Below are 15,522 nucleotides of genomic sequence, written 5' to 3'. Positions count from 1 at the left end.
ACAGGAGACTTCTCATGGAGAGAAAGGTTGGAATGATACCTAACCTTGCTCCTCAATTTGGAGAGCAAGTTTTAGGGAATGACTGGGGAAAGCTAGCCACTTATCCTGCACCTGCCAACATAGCTGTGGTTAAGGAATTTTACACCAATGCAAAGAAGATTGGTGATTATCCAGCTGAGAATTATTTGGGCTATGTCAGAGGCCATGCTATCAGGTATGATCCTGATTCAATTAATAACTTTCTGGACACTGTATGGGCTGGTGAGCAGTGCCAGTTTGCTCTTTGCATGGAGGAAGGTGCTGATTATGAGGATGTGGAGAGAGTACTGTGTATACCTGGAGGACACTTCCAAAGGAATCGATCTGGCTCAGTGGTTAACATTAGGAGGACAGATTTGACTCCTCTTGCAAAGTATTGGATGGCGTTTTCTCATGCCAACATTCAGCCATGTTCACATGTGTCAGATATTACTCTCAGCAGGGCATTCTTCATCTACTGTGCTATCAGAAACTTGAATGTTAATATTGGGCAGGTGATAGCTGATGAGATTAGTGTGTGCGCCAATACTTCAAACAACAAAGCACCACTAGGACATCCTTCTTTGATCACGCACCTTTGCAAGATAGCTGGGGTGGACACTTCTGCTCCACCTTTTGAGAGGCCAAGAAAAGCTATTGATGAGGCCTACTATAGACAATACTGTGGAGGTGATGATGCAGCTCAGCCAGTTCCACCACGCCGTGCTCGTAGAGAGAGAGTGCCAGCACAGAGCCAGACATCTGCTGAGACACATGAAGCAGAGCCATTCCAGATGAGGGACATGTATATGTCTCTTATAGGGGCTCAGCTGCAGTCCATTCACAGAGGGCAGGTGGCCACTGCTGAGATGATTGTGGGGATGTATGATACACCTCTAGCCCACAGATGGACTATGGATGAATTCCATAATGTGGTAGCTTGGCCAGAGGAACCAGTGCATGGAGGAGAAGCTGAAGCAGCTGAAGCTTCAGCTAGAGATATTGAAGAAGATGAAGCTGATGAGGATGATGCATTTGAAGATGATGAAGATGAGGAGGAAGAGGAAGATACAGAGGACAGCTCAGATTGATGAGGAGCTGAGATAGCATTTACTGATGAATGCTATCATGTGCTTATGTTTTGTGGTTTAAGTTTTCTGAACTTATTTGTTTCTGTTTTTAGATTAGGGTTTGATGTACTTTATTTGAAACCTGGTTTGTTATGATGGTTTGCTATTAACTGTGATTGTGTGATAAGTAATACTGAATGATGCTTATGATTAATTGATGTTGAGATGATGTGCACATTAAAATGCTTATACAGGTGATTCACAAGCTTTGTGAACAAATGCATGATATCATGATTGTGATTGTGAAATTAAGCAGGATGTGTAAGTCAAATGTGAATGAGCTTATATGCAAGATTTTGAGCTCCAGAGTTGTTATTGTTGAATGCTATTACTTTGAAAGCATGAATGGTTTTGCCCAGGTTTTCTATGATTGAATCAATTGCTTGTTTTGCATCACATGATCAAGGCCATTTGTTGAAAACCTTTTTATTGGCCAAATTCGTAAAATTAGCCCACTAAAAGAGAACACTTTGTGTTCTATCCTTTGAACCCTTAGCCTTGAATATACACTGAAAACCCTTGATTGAAATTTTTTACCTTGAGTTAAGTAGAAGATCTTGTGTGATATTGTTAAATGTTCAAGTTTGGGGTTGTTGGGAAAACATGAAAAGCATTGAGCTAAGAGCTAAAAAGTAAGAATATGCAAAGAAAAAGAAAAGAAAAAGAAGTAAAGCTCAATGCAAAGGCAAAAGAAAGTTGGGAAAGTATAAGATGATTGTGTTGATTATGATTCTCTTAACTCAAGGATTTTGTGATCCAGAAAAACCAATTTTCTTGTTAGCCCAGCCACATTATAAGCCAGTAAAAAGTCCTTGTGATGATGCATGCTTGTGAATGTTTTTGATTGTGGTAAAATGAAAGGCAAAGTTAATTCATGTGACATTGTAATAGTAGAGTGAATGAGTGATTACTTCTTATACACTTGTGTGTGAGTGAAACACTTTACCTAGTGAGGAAATATTCCATTAACACATGAACATCCATGCTTAATTGATTGATCATTTATGAAGAATAGCATTTGTTGGAATTTAAATGACTTTGTGAACACTAAAGCATGTGCACATCTTGATTGAAATATTGGTCATAAGTTTAATTGAAGTTTTTACTTATCTTGAAAGACGATTTTTTGAATGAGGTGAACCATCATATGAATTGGTTGAAGATAGAGTTACATCTTGTTTGCTTGAGGACAAGCAAAGTTCTAAGTTTGGGGTTGTGATAACAGTTGAAAAACTGTTATTTTCATGATTAAAATTGACACTAAAAGCAACCTTTACACTTAGAAACTAGCTTGAAATCATGCTTTTCTTCATGTTTTTAGAAATAAGAGAGCTGGACAGGTTTATGCTTGATTTCAGTGTTTTTGTGCAGGTTTTAAGGTGAATTTGGTGAAATAAGAGAAGAAGGAGAGAGATGAAATCAGAAAAGACAACAAAAAGTGCAAAAAGGAGAAGCCGAAGTCACCGCTCAGCGGCAGTTTGCCGCTCAGCGGCAGTTTGCCGCTCAGCGGCACTCAGGAGCTTGCGGGAGGTCCGCTGAGGGGCAAAATGGCCGCTGAGGGGAGAAAACAAGTCACGCACTCACCGCTGAGCGGCAGTTTACCGCTGAGCGGCACTCAGGAGCTTGCGGGTGGTCCGCTGAGGGGCAAAATGGCCGCTGAGGGGAGAAAACAAGTCACGCACTCACCGCTGAGCGGTATTTTACCGCTGAGCGGCACTTTAATGGGCTTGGAATTGACTTTTTGTAATTTACGAATGATATATAAGGTTTAGGGTTTCCTAGGGTTAGGCATCTTTGGCTGGAACGAAGCAAACACTCTCTCTTCCACCCCTTTGAAGGAGGATCTTGGATGCTGAGGCTTCCTCTTCACCTTTTTAGGGTTTATTCTTTCATTCTTTCATTGTAATTCATCTAGGTTCACCATGAATATGGTGAACTAAACTTTGTATGTTTGTTGGGGAATCAATGTAATCTTGTGAAACTCTCATATATGGAATCTGTTTTTACATCTTTTAATTAAGACTTATGCTTTCTTTCATCATTAGTTAGGGTTTTTCCTCTTTGCTTAATGCTTGCATTGTTTAACTCATTCGATGCATGATTATTGGTTTTGTCGATACGGGCACGTACGGGGAAGTCTAGATCCGGGGAATTTCTCCCAATATGATATTGGTTGTCGTTAAGCTCCTGCACTTATGAACTGATCATTAGGAATGCTAGGAATTGTATGAACTCGTGATTAGGGAGAAGCCTTCTGGAAAGGTACATTAGAGAGTGGCATTAACAATGATGAGTTGAATGTTGAATTCCTAAAATATATGAGAGTGGATAAGATGAAATTGACCCCCAACAACATATTCATATCTATATTTCATTGAAAGTGTTTATCTTTTGATTTTTGCCATTGATCAAAATTCATGCATACATGTTTATTTTCTGTCTTGCATTTTAAACCCTAAATATTTCGTTTGTAAGTCTTAGTAAATCAAGAAACCACATAACTAAACTAGGCCGTGAGTCCTTTGGGAAGAACGATACTTGGTCTAACCAAGTTTATTACTTGAACGATTCGGTCATACTTGCCGATTGAAAAACAAGTTTGTGACATCATATTTTGGTGTTCATAAATTTGTCCATCATCGACCTAGGGTTAGTATCTTTGGCCAGAATGAAGCAAAATCACACTTTCTTCACCCCTTGGAGGAGGATTTTGGATGCTCAAGCTCTACTCTTCAACTCCTAGGGTTTTATCTTTCATTTTTTCATTATTTTTCATCTAGTTTCACCGTGATTATGGTGAACAGAACCTTCTTTGTTGTTGGAGAATCAAAGTAATCCTTTGAAACTCTCATGTATTGAATTGGTTCTTTAATTCATATGCTTTCTTTCATTAATTGTTAGGGTTTTTCTTTTATACTCTATTCATGCTTTGTTTAACTCATTGAATTGCATGATCATTGATTTTATTTGTATGGACACATATGAGTAAATCTAGAACTGAAGAAATTCTTCCAATAGTAATATTGCCTAGACATAGGGATAGGAGGATTGGTTGCCTTTAAGCTTCTGTGCGAATGTAATGCATGAATAATTGCTAGGGAGACAAGACATTGTAAACTAGTGATTACGAGAAGGCTTTCTTCACCAAGATATTGGGTTTAAGGTAAATTAGAAAGTGGAATTAACATTAATGAAGAAGATGAATTCTTGAATACATGAGAATGGATAGGATGAATTGAAAACCCCCAACAACATAATCATCCATATATTTCAATCATGTTTTTCTTCTTTTGTCCAATTGATCAATACATACATTCATATTTACTTTTTAGTATTTGCATTTAAATCTACAAGAATTCTTTCACAAGTCTAAGATAATCAACTAATCACATAACTGTTTAGGCCGTGAGTCCTTTGGAAAACGATACTTGCTCTTACCATTTTATTATTACTTGATGCGATTCGGTTACACTTGCCGAGGGTTAACAGTACTGTGTGTTTCTTGGAGATAGTTTGGTAACATGGAGAAGCAAAAAGCAAGATAGAGTATCACGTTATAGTGCAGAAGCTGAATTTTGAGCTCTTGCTCAAGGAATATGTGAAGAACTCTAGATGAAAATCATTTTGCATGATCTTAAAGTCAAAGTGGAGAACCCGGTGCAACTACACTATGACAATAAGTCTGCCATGAGCATAGAGGCTTTGTGATTACAACTCATGTTCCTACAAAACTTCAAATAGCATATATATTTAAAAAATTGCTTTCTCCGAGTAGATTTCAAGATCTTGTAGGGAAGTTGGGAATGTTTGATATTCATTTACCAACTTGAGGGGGAGTGTTATAATTAGAGAAGATATGATGGAATCCTACTTGACTTAGTTTTCCTTTTGTATTTTTACTTTTCCTAGCTTAGCTCTTAAGGAGTATGGGTTACTATAAATACCCAACTCCTCTCTTGTATTAGCACTTTTGAGATTAATGAGAATTGAGTTTTCTGAATCAGAAACTATTCTCTCTTGAAAGTCATAGGCTAGAGAGTCCAAAGACTCCCTCTAGCCACCTTCCAAGCACACTCTCTGCCTTCCATTTTCCATTTTCACGGTGCTTTCTCTCACCTCCTCGCTACCATTCTTTGCTGCCACCTCACGTCGCTCCAAGCGGCCTACATCTTCAGCAGCCACGCGTCCTCCTTTGTCTCATAACCACGTCTCGCTGCCATCTCTCTCTCGAGAGCTCATCCTCGCGAGCCTTCTGTTTTCATCACTGTACGCCAACATTTCGTCACTCACATTCTTTTCTCAGATTTGCATTTTCTATTCCCGCCTCTCCTGAACACATCATCCGCTAGGTCTCCATCTTCTTTCACCTTCGATCCAGACTTTCCATCGATTGTTTTCCCCTTTTCTACCGTTTAATCCACTCTCCTCTGAGTAATCTAGCTTTCCTACCGTTTAATCTTGAGTTTGAACCGATTCATCGGTTCATTTTAAGCTTTTCCCCTTTTCTAGGGTTTCCTTCGTGTCTCTAAGGTTATCTCCTGATTAAACCTTAGATCTTAGGGTTTTCTTGAGTCTGTTCTTAGTTTAGTAGGTTTCCTTCGAGTCAGCTCCCAATCTAGAGCTTCGTTTCCATTCCGCTGCGTCTTCACTCGTCGGAGAGAGCTTCGAGGAGGTCCGGTTCGTGTTCGCGCATCTTCAATCGATCTCTCCTCGGACGTTCGTCCATCAAGTGGTATTCAGAGCAAGGTTCGAGCACGCGTCAACAGATAAGTTGTTCTATCTATTCTGAATTTTTTTTTTCTCATTTGCTTCGCGTTTGTTTGTTTTTGGTTTGTTCTTGTTTGTGATTCATTTTTTTTCTCTGATTCACGTAATGTTGATTCAAGTCTTCTGTTGAATCTGTGTCTGTGATATCTTGATTCTGAGTTTCTGTTTCACGTTTCTGTTTCGCATCTCTATTGCGTTTTTCTTCATTTACGTGGTGTTCATTCATCTTATTTTGTCTCGGTTTGCTTTTGATTCTGAGCAATTTGTGTTGTTCTTTTAATTTCTGATTTGTTCATCATTTTCTATTACTGTCTTGTGTCTTCATTGAATCACTTCCAGGTGTTTTCTGGTTTGATGTTGAACTCATTTTTCTGATTTTGTGCTTGTCTGTGCCTTGAGTCAATGTTTTTTTTTATCATTTTATTCGGTGAATCCAATTTGTTTGAGTCTTTTAATTTGAAAATCACATTTCTGTCATGTTCTAGTCTTGTGCTTTGTTTTAATTGTCAATTTAATTCGAGTTTAACTAGCTGATGCTTGTGTTTTGTGATTCATTTGTGTTGTTTGCACTGAGTAAGTTCTGTTCACCTTAAATAAGCTATGATATTTGGATAAATGAGCTTGGTGACAGATTTGATGGCTTTGCTTGGTTTCTGCCTAATCAGTAACAAGTGCATACCAAGTGAGCAATGAAAGGCTCAGCCTAGCTCAGTTGCACATTGATTAATTAGCAGATTTGTTATTTGGCCAGCTGCACCGAACTGGTTTTTCTTTGCAGAGTCTGTGAGTCATTCATACTTGGTTTTAAATTCTTTGCCAAGTTCTGATTCAAAATTTTTCCAGTATTGACTTTGTTTCATTGACATCTATTGAGGTATTTGAATCTGCAGAATTGCATTAAAACTGTTTACAACAGTGATTGAATTTAGTTTGAACTTCTGAGTTTGTGATCCATAGTGTGCATTCACTGTTTTCACTTTGCTATCAATTCTGCAATTGAGAATACATTTTTGGTCACTCAAGGAAGCCTAAACCAGTGGTATTTGAAACTATAACTGTGGCTGAGAGTGATGAACCTCTTGTTTTCCTTTGGATTTTTTTTTTTTGAGTTGAACCATGTTTACTTTCCTTTGGCAAAAATTTGATTAAGTTGCAAAAATTGATTAGGTGATCTGTTGTGAATTGTGACTGAAAATAGCAAGTTCTAAAGTGTTATCCAACTCGTCCATTTGGCTATCAAATTGTGAAAAAAAAAAAAGAGCAAAGAGAACTGGTGCAATTCACAATATATTCACTGTTTCAGTAAACTATCTCTGCCAAAATCAAATCAGATATAACTTTCTTCAATCATAACTGGTTCAACTTAAGTCTTTTTTTATTGTTTTTAAAATCTATTCTAGTTCTATTCCTTAGATTCTATTTGTTGTGCTTACTTTGATCAAAGCTTTGTTTCTTGTTTGTCTTGATTGAATTTCCTGGTTTTGTCTCAATGCATGTGCATTTTATTCTGCTGTTCTAATTTGAGCTTTGTTTGTTTTCATAATCTGATCTAGAGTTGATCTTGAGTCAGTTTCATTATCTGCTGTGCTGTCATTGTCTTGTGGCTGTCCTGTTCTGTTATGGTTTCTGATTTTGACCTTAGCCTAGCCATTCTTGATTGAGAAGTTTGTACACTCTGGATTTCTGGAATTTGAAAGGAGGTTTGTGTGCTTGGTAGCATCTTAGGTGGTGGTGGTCTAAAAGACTCTCAAGCCTTGAACTGCCAAGGGAGAATCTCCCATCCAAACCTTTTCATTTATGTGCTTTAAATTTCAAAAGAGAAGCCTTGAGTGTTGTGAGTTTTGTGAGGCTGACTTAGCCCAATTCCTTGGCATATTTGTATGAGAGAATCAGTTTTTACATAACTGTGCTTTAACTGTTTACTTCTGCAAAATCAATAATGTGTTTGGGATTCTTTTAAATAGTTGCAACAGACCAGAACCTTCACTGATACAGTTGTAGAACTTCAACAGAGTTTAGCTTAAGCAACCAGAAGCAGAATCAATTCACGTGGGAGTGTTAAACTGAAGGGAGTTTCTTTCACCTTAAATTTCTTCTGTTTTGGCTTAACTATTCCTGTTATAGCTTGTTATTGCTTAGCATTATTTGAAGGTTGACTTGGTATGATAGTTTTTGTAGACTAGGATTAGCCATTCTGAATTGGAATTGTTTCTGCATTGCATTGGATTGGTCAGGTTTTGATTAGTCTGGATGGTTGTTTAATCAGTTTGGTTTCAGCCTTGAATTACACCCATTTGCATCTGGTTTAATATCCATGTTTATGTGTATTTTGCTGGAATTGGTGTAATTTCATTGTGCAAATTTGAACTAAATCAGTGCAGGGATAAAGTGCAGACTAGGAGTGTTGTGTGCAGAGTTGATAAACATTTGGAGTCAAGAATTTTAAGCAGCAGCAGAATCTCAATAGAGTTTACAGCAAGATAGATCAACCATTTAATTAGGGGAATTGTTTAATTTTGTTGCCTCTGGATTGCTTAATTGTTTCTGCCTTAGCTTGAAATTGATAGCATTGATGGTTTCTCTGCTGAATTGAGTGTGAATATTTGATTGCAGTTTGTCATTTGAGAGCAAAAGCAATTTTATTAGCTGCCAGGATCAACAAGTGCACACGTGAAGGCCAGAGAATAAAAGGGAAGTTCTTACTGTTATGTGTTTTCATTGTGCAATTTGTTCTAGCTAAAAAAAAAATTTTGATTGCAGATCTGCATTTGCCTTTGTAGGATTGAACTGATCAGGAGATTCAAGAGAGTTGATTCCAGCAACAACAAAATTGAGCAAAAGTGTAGTTGGAGCAGGCTAGCAACCATCTGAACTAAAGGGAGTTTCTTTTATCTCAAACTGTTTTGATATGCTTAAATTGTTTAGTATGGCCTGCAATCGTTAGGATTAAAATTGTTTAATTGTTGATTTGGTTGGAATTCAGTTTGTGCAGGAGTTTAATTGAACAGCAGCATAATCTTAGTGGAAAGCTTGGAAAGCTTGTGCAGCCAAGAGAAAGGGAAGTTATTACTACCCTATATACTCTTTTGCAATCTGTTTTAACCAAGTGAATACTCATAGCAGTTTTGTGCATGTGTGATTGCAGGATTGGATAAGCTAGTTTCTGGATCTAGGCTGAGAATTGAAAGGAATATTTGGCCTCTGGAAGATTTCGTGCAAGATAAAGAAGTGGTCTAGGACCGCATCATGGTTTTGATTTTTTTATTTTCTCTGTATTTGTTTGATTCATCTGAATTGTAATGGGTTTGTCTTAGCCCACTGTTTTTAGCTTTTGTTTTGTAAAAGGGCCTTTTATAAAGTCCAAGTGCTTTGGAAGAGTCCTTGGTGCTCTTTCAAACTCTTCGCAACTTTTCTTGATTGCTTTGATTTTTTTTTAGCATAGCTAGACAGGTGAATGTGTCTTGTTAGCCAAAGCTACAAGCTTCACCATAGGAGTAGACTTTAAATATTGGCTTGATTTGTGTATCTCGTAAGGGTCATTAGAGTCCGCTGGTTTCTTTAGTGTTTTGTTTGTTTGAGTTTGTGTTCACGTTTAGGAGTGATTTAGGCTAAAAGGGATTAAACTCTAAGCCTTATCACATTAGAGTCCGAGAGTCTAGTCTTTTATTTGTGCTTAATTGTTTGAGTTTTGTACTTTGTTTCTAAAGGTGATTTTAGTTTAAGGGGTAATTAGTTAGTAGCCTAAGACACTTCTGGCACGGCAAGACTTGGTACTTAAGCAGCTCTTTAGCTCACCTCTCTTACCTGGGACTTGTCTAAGTGAAAGTTTTGAACCCTTTAGCTCACCTCTTCTTATGGTTCATATAGGTCTTCTAGGTTAAATAAAGTTGATGAAATGTTTAAACAAGCTAGGAATCTTCCATCATTTGGTAAAGACATAGGTGCATTAACATACCTAGCTTGGGAAAAAGAAATTGATAAAATAAATCCTTGGCTTTATGAAGAGAGTGAATATTATGTTCTTAGTATATATCTCTCTAAGTTAGAAGTGCATGCAAGAGAGTGGTGGAATGAAAGACAATATCATGTTAGGAAAGGTAGAAAGTCCTCCATACGTGATTGGCATGATTTAAAAGCTTGCATGAGAAGAAAGTTTGTGCCTTCAAGTATTAAAAGAAACCTAGAACTAATTAGGGATTGCATTGAAGATGGAAAATCATTTCTTGAGAGTTTAAATGATCATGGGTTTCTTCGTAGAGAATTAGAATTTAGGGCAAGACTTAAAGAGATCAAGGATAAGAAAAGAGAAAGAGAGATTGAGAGAAAAGAAAAGGAAGAAAAGAAAGAAGAGAAGAAAGAGAGAGAAGAAATAGAGAAAAGAAAAGAGAGAAGAAGAGAGGAATTAAGAAGAGAAGAAGAAAGAAGAGAAGAAGAAAAGAGAGAAAGGCAAGAAAGAGAGAAGAAGGAAAAGGAGAAATTGTTCCTTATGGCAAATCGTATTCTTCCAAAGACCATAGAACTTAAAAGGGAAGGTTTCCAAATCTTTACTTCTTCTCCAATAATTGATTATTTTTCAAATTTTAACTTATCTTTCAAACAAATTGTCATCTCATATTCTATGCAAACTTTTTCAAAATATGACAATTTAAATCTTGAATTATTCAAATCTTTTAGGAAAGACATAACTCAAGATGAAAGTGAATTTGGACTTCTAGAATTTCCAAATGTGATAACACAAAATATTAGAAGTCCTTATTTCCTTGTTTTTATAAAAAAATTCTTTCTTGGATTGGTATTAATTGAAAATATATTTGATGTTTATTGCAGATTTGTGTTTGATCCAGGAGGAAGAAAAAGTTAATATAAAAGAATAAGGCAACTCCAAGATGGCCATGCTCCCAAAGATTGTGTGGAGTTTCTTCATAAGGCGATTGCCAGATTTGAGGACAAATCTTTTCTTAAGAGGGAGGGCATGATGGAATCCTACTTGACTTAGTTTTCCTTTTGTATTTTTACTTTTCCTAGCTTAGCTCTTAAGGAGTATGGGTTACTATAAATACCCAACTCCTCTCTTGTATTAGCACTTTTGAGATTAATGAGAATTGAGTTTTCTGAATCAGAAACTATTCTCTCTTGAAAGTCATAGGCTAGAGAGTCCAAAGACTCCCTCTAGCCACCTTCCAAGCACACTCTCTGCCTTCCATTTTCCATTTTCACGGTGCTTTCTCTCACCTCCTCGCTACCATTCTTTGCTGCCACCTCACGTCGCTCCAAGCGGCCTACATCTTCAGCAGCCACGCGTCCTCCTTTGTCTCATAACCACGTCTCGCTGCCATCTCTCTCTCGAGAGCTCATCCTCGCGAGCCTTCTGTTTTCATCACTGTACGCCAACATTTCGTCACTCACATTCTTTTCTCAGATTTGCATTTTCTATTCCCGCCTCTCCTGAACACATCATCCGCTAGGTCTCCATCTTCTTTCACCTTCGATCCAGACTTTCCATCGATTGTTTTCCCCTTTTCTACCGTTTAATCCACTCTCCTCTGAGTAATCTAGCTTTTCTACCGTTTAATCTTGAGTTTGAACCGATTCATCGGTTCATTTTGAGCTTTTCCCCTTTTCTAGGGTTTCCTTCGTGTCTCTAAGGTTATCTCCTGATTAAACCTTAGATCTTAGGGTTTTCTTGAGTCTGTTCTTAGTTTAGTAGGTTTCCTTCGAGTCAGCTCCCAATCTAGAGCTTCGTTTCCATTCCGCTGCGTCTTCACTCGTCGGAGAGAACTTCGAGGAGGTCCGGTTCGTGTTCGCGCATCTTCAATTGCTTTCTCCGAGTAGATTTCAAGATCTTGTAGGGAAGTTGGGAATGTTTGATATTCATTTACCAACTTGAGGGGGAGTGTTATAATTAGAGAAGATATCTTTAGAATCTTCCTAATTAGAGAATATAAATATATAATCTTCTATTTTATTTTGTTTACCTAGTTTCGTTATTTCCCTTTTTAGGAGAATTTGATTGTTACAAATAGAGGATATGAGAATGTATTTTTTATGATTCAGAATATAATAAAATCAATTTTTTTTTCAACTGGTTCTAATGATTAACTATGGTTGAAGGTAAAATTTTGAGTTAGGTGTGCATTGGTTGGAGAATCCAGTGAGAATTACCAATTTCAAGTTCTGAAATATGAACTAAAAGACTCCAAAGTGGGCTTATTGTTTCACAAAATGTCTTTCTGAAGAGTAATTAAGATTCTTTCACCAATCCTTTGCACATCTGATTTTGATTTTGTTTTTGGCCAATGTTTTTTGTTTCCTTCTCCTTTAATTATGGTGTTACTATTGTAATAAACTCAAGGTAGTTGGTTGATTCAGTTTCAAATTAGTTTAGATTGTGATTCTCCTATATTCAGGGTTTTATTCATTCATCCATTTTTGGTATTTCTATTAGAATGATTTTAAGTTTGTAATAGTTTAGATTCTAATTTCCTATCCCATTTTTAGTTGGTTTTGTTACGTGAAGATTCAAATTCTTTGCATTGGACTTTTAATTTCCAAATCATGTGTAGATTTTTAGGATTCATTTGTTTACTTTTGTGTTTCATGCAATTAGCATCTAGGTTTTTTTAGCTTTAATATCTAGGTTAGCCTCTTGTTTTCTTTGCACCATTACGTCATAAAATTTATAGGTAAAGTTGTCATTTTAATTTGAAACCCCAAGGTCACCCTTCTTTAAGATAGGCCTCATTTTCTTGGTCCATGTTTCAGGAAGCTTTTTCAAAACCCCTGGTCCCAAAAACCCTAGGAAAGGGGTTCATATTGGGTTAGGTCCAAGTCAGCCCCTTGCCCCAACCAACAAATTTCTCCCACTGTAGCACTCTCACAGACTTGCTTTTCTAGCACCATTTCCTCCACATCTCTCATAAACTTTCTTCCCAGATCATTTTTTTCAAAGCACAAGCTTACTTCAATCTCTAAACTCCCAAATTCAGATGCAGAGAACACTCCCCCATCGATCCCAACATCTTGAACAACCATGACCAATTATTGCCTTCTATAATCAAGCAATCACTCTAAAAAATATCAACTTCTCAAAAAACCCTCCATCAATTGAAACCCCCTTTGAATTATTCCATGTTCTATTTCTCTCTTTATTGAGTCTCTTTTTTTTTCTCTTGGGTGTATGCATATGATATTTTTTTGATAATAGACATAAAATTAGCAAATTTCCATGTTGCACTTTGAATTCTGAAATCAATAGTGTTTCTGGGTTGTTCTTGATTTTACCTTTTACACTCAAGAATGATGATGATAGATTGTAAGTTTGTGCGTATATAAAATATAATAGTAACATTAGAAATGAATCATAGTTTACCTTTTGAAATTGAAACTATTGTAATTCATGCATCCGAAAATTGCATTCACTAGAATCTGAAGTACTTGGAAGAAAAGCAGAGGATTTGGATGAAGTATAGTACATTTAATTAGATTCTATTTCGTGCTTATAGTTGTACTATGGTGATAACAACATTTTAAACTTAGGACCTGGTGCAAACTACTCTATTCCACTTCGTCTTATCATAAATGACTCAAAGAATGGGAAATAATGTTATTCTTTGTTGTCTCGTTCCTTGAATCCAAAATTAGCCTAAAAGTCTAATTTTCTTTTCCCCAAACCCTTTCCTTTCAAGGATAAATGATAGTAGACAAATTTACAATTACCAAAAATAACACTAGGCCAAAACCCTTCTACCTGTTGATAATGAAATTGATCAAATAAATGAAACAAGAAAAGAACCTGGTTTTAAACTTCTCCATCATTAAGATCTGAGGAGCACTAGAACCCAGGAAGCGTAAAATATACCTTTGAAGTTTGTTGTTTAGAGGAATATAATGTAGAACTTTGATGGCCTACCCCTAGCTATGACCTAGCACATTCATGAATAATTGGAGACATCTAAGGAAGATGGATCTAGACTCTTTCTCTTGGCTCATCTTAAGTCATAATGAAGATTTAGTAGAGTAAGGATAATTTTAGGTCTTGTATTTTGGGTCAACTAGTCTAGATTTAATTAGGGCTTTGTATTATGTGCCAAGTAGCCTAGATTTTATTTGGGCTTTGTATTATGGACCTAGTAGTGTAGGATTTCAATTGGGCCTTGTATTTTTTGCCAAGTAGAAAAGGATTTTGACTAAACAAGTTAGCAAAACACTACTACAAAAAAGTGCATAAATAGCGCTTTTTTTTATCATAGATAGCGCTTGTAAAAAAAGTGTTATCTATTGACAGACACCAATAGATAGTGCTTATCTATTGTCATATACCAATAGATAGTGCTTTTTAAAATAAGCACTATCTATTGGTCTAATTTTTTAAAAAAAAAATTATAATTTTTTATTAAAATATTTCAAAAAATATAAAATAATTTTTCAAAAGAAAATATAAAATATTGCTTTTATTATGTATAGACATGCTCTATTTAATTGTTTTATTATATACAAAAAAAAATATAAAATATTAAGAAAAATATGACAAAAAAAAATGTCTCAAAAAGAATATTCATTAGTATGAATAATAACTATTAGTACAATAATTTTTCAAACTATAATTATTGACATATGCAACTAGAAAAAAATTGCAAGAAAGAAAAATAATATAAAATTAGTCAATTAAATTTTTACTACAATGACAATGAAGATAACTTACATCAGTTGGAATTAATTCTCCTTTATAGTATGTGATAATTTCCTTCATATATCAACACAAATAATACTCACAATCATTGTTGTTGGTTTATTTTCGACACTAGAAAACCAAAAATAGAAAACATCATTATAATTTGAACATAATAGTAAACCAAAACCATAGTAAACTCCAAACAGATTCAGTGTATAATAACAAACAATTATATATCATATACAAGTTTAAAGTCTTAATAGTAACTGAGTCATGCTTTCATTTTATATTTATCATTTTATTAATTACCCTTATAAAATCATAACAATACATACAAGTTATACTTGTAAATTTATCTTTTATGAAAGTGTTCAATTAATAGTGTCAAATTTTCTTAATTTGGCATAGGAGATTTTATATTGAATTGAGAGTATATTTTGAAAAGAAAAATGATACACTTTTATGGATATATTTATTCTACATTTTTATATATTGATTAAAATAATATACTATTTTGATTAAATTAATATGTTTATTAATTAATTTTATATTTTATTTAATATATGGATAGTAACATATTCAAATATTATATAATTATTAAAAGGTTTTTTAAAATTTTAATATCTGCCTCATGAATTTTATAATAGTAAAAGAAAATCAAATATTATTTAGTTACGTTACGATAAAGACACATAGCATCTTACTTTTTTTCTTTTAAAATCACAACATTAAATTAGTATAACTGTAAATTAAAATATATATTAATAATGTCAAGTGTATAAGTTGAAAGACTGATTTATTATTCTCAATTATAAAAAAATACATTATGATACTCTCTATATGTAATAATCTAATTATTTTAAAAAGGGAAATAAGGGAAACTAGGAAAGTAAAATAAAATAAAAGATTATATATTTATTTTCTCTAATTAGAAAG

This window comes from Vigna umbellata, chromosome 1 (genome assembly GCF_029865625.1).
Source record: "Vigna umbellata cultivar VRB3 chromosome 1, Vumbellata_1.0, whole genome shotgun sequence".
NCBI classification, from domain to species: Eukaryota; Viridiplantae; Streptophyta; class Magnoliopsida; order Fabales; family Fabaceae; genus Vigna; species Vigna umbellata.
This window is presented reverse-complemented; position numbering follows the sequence as displayed.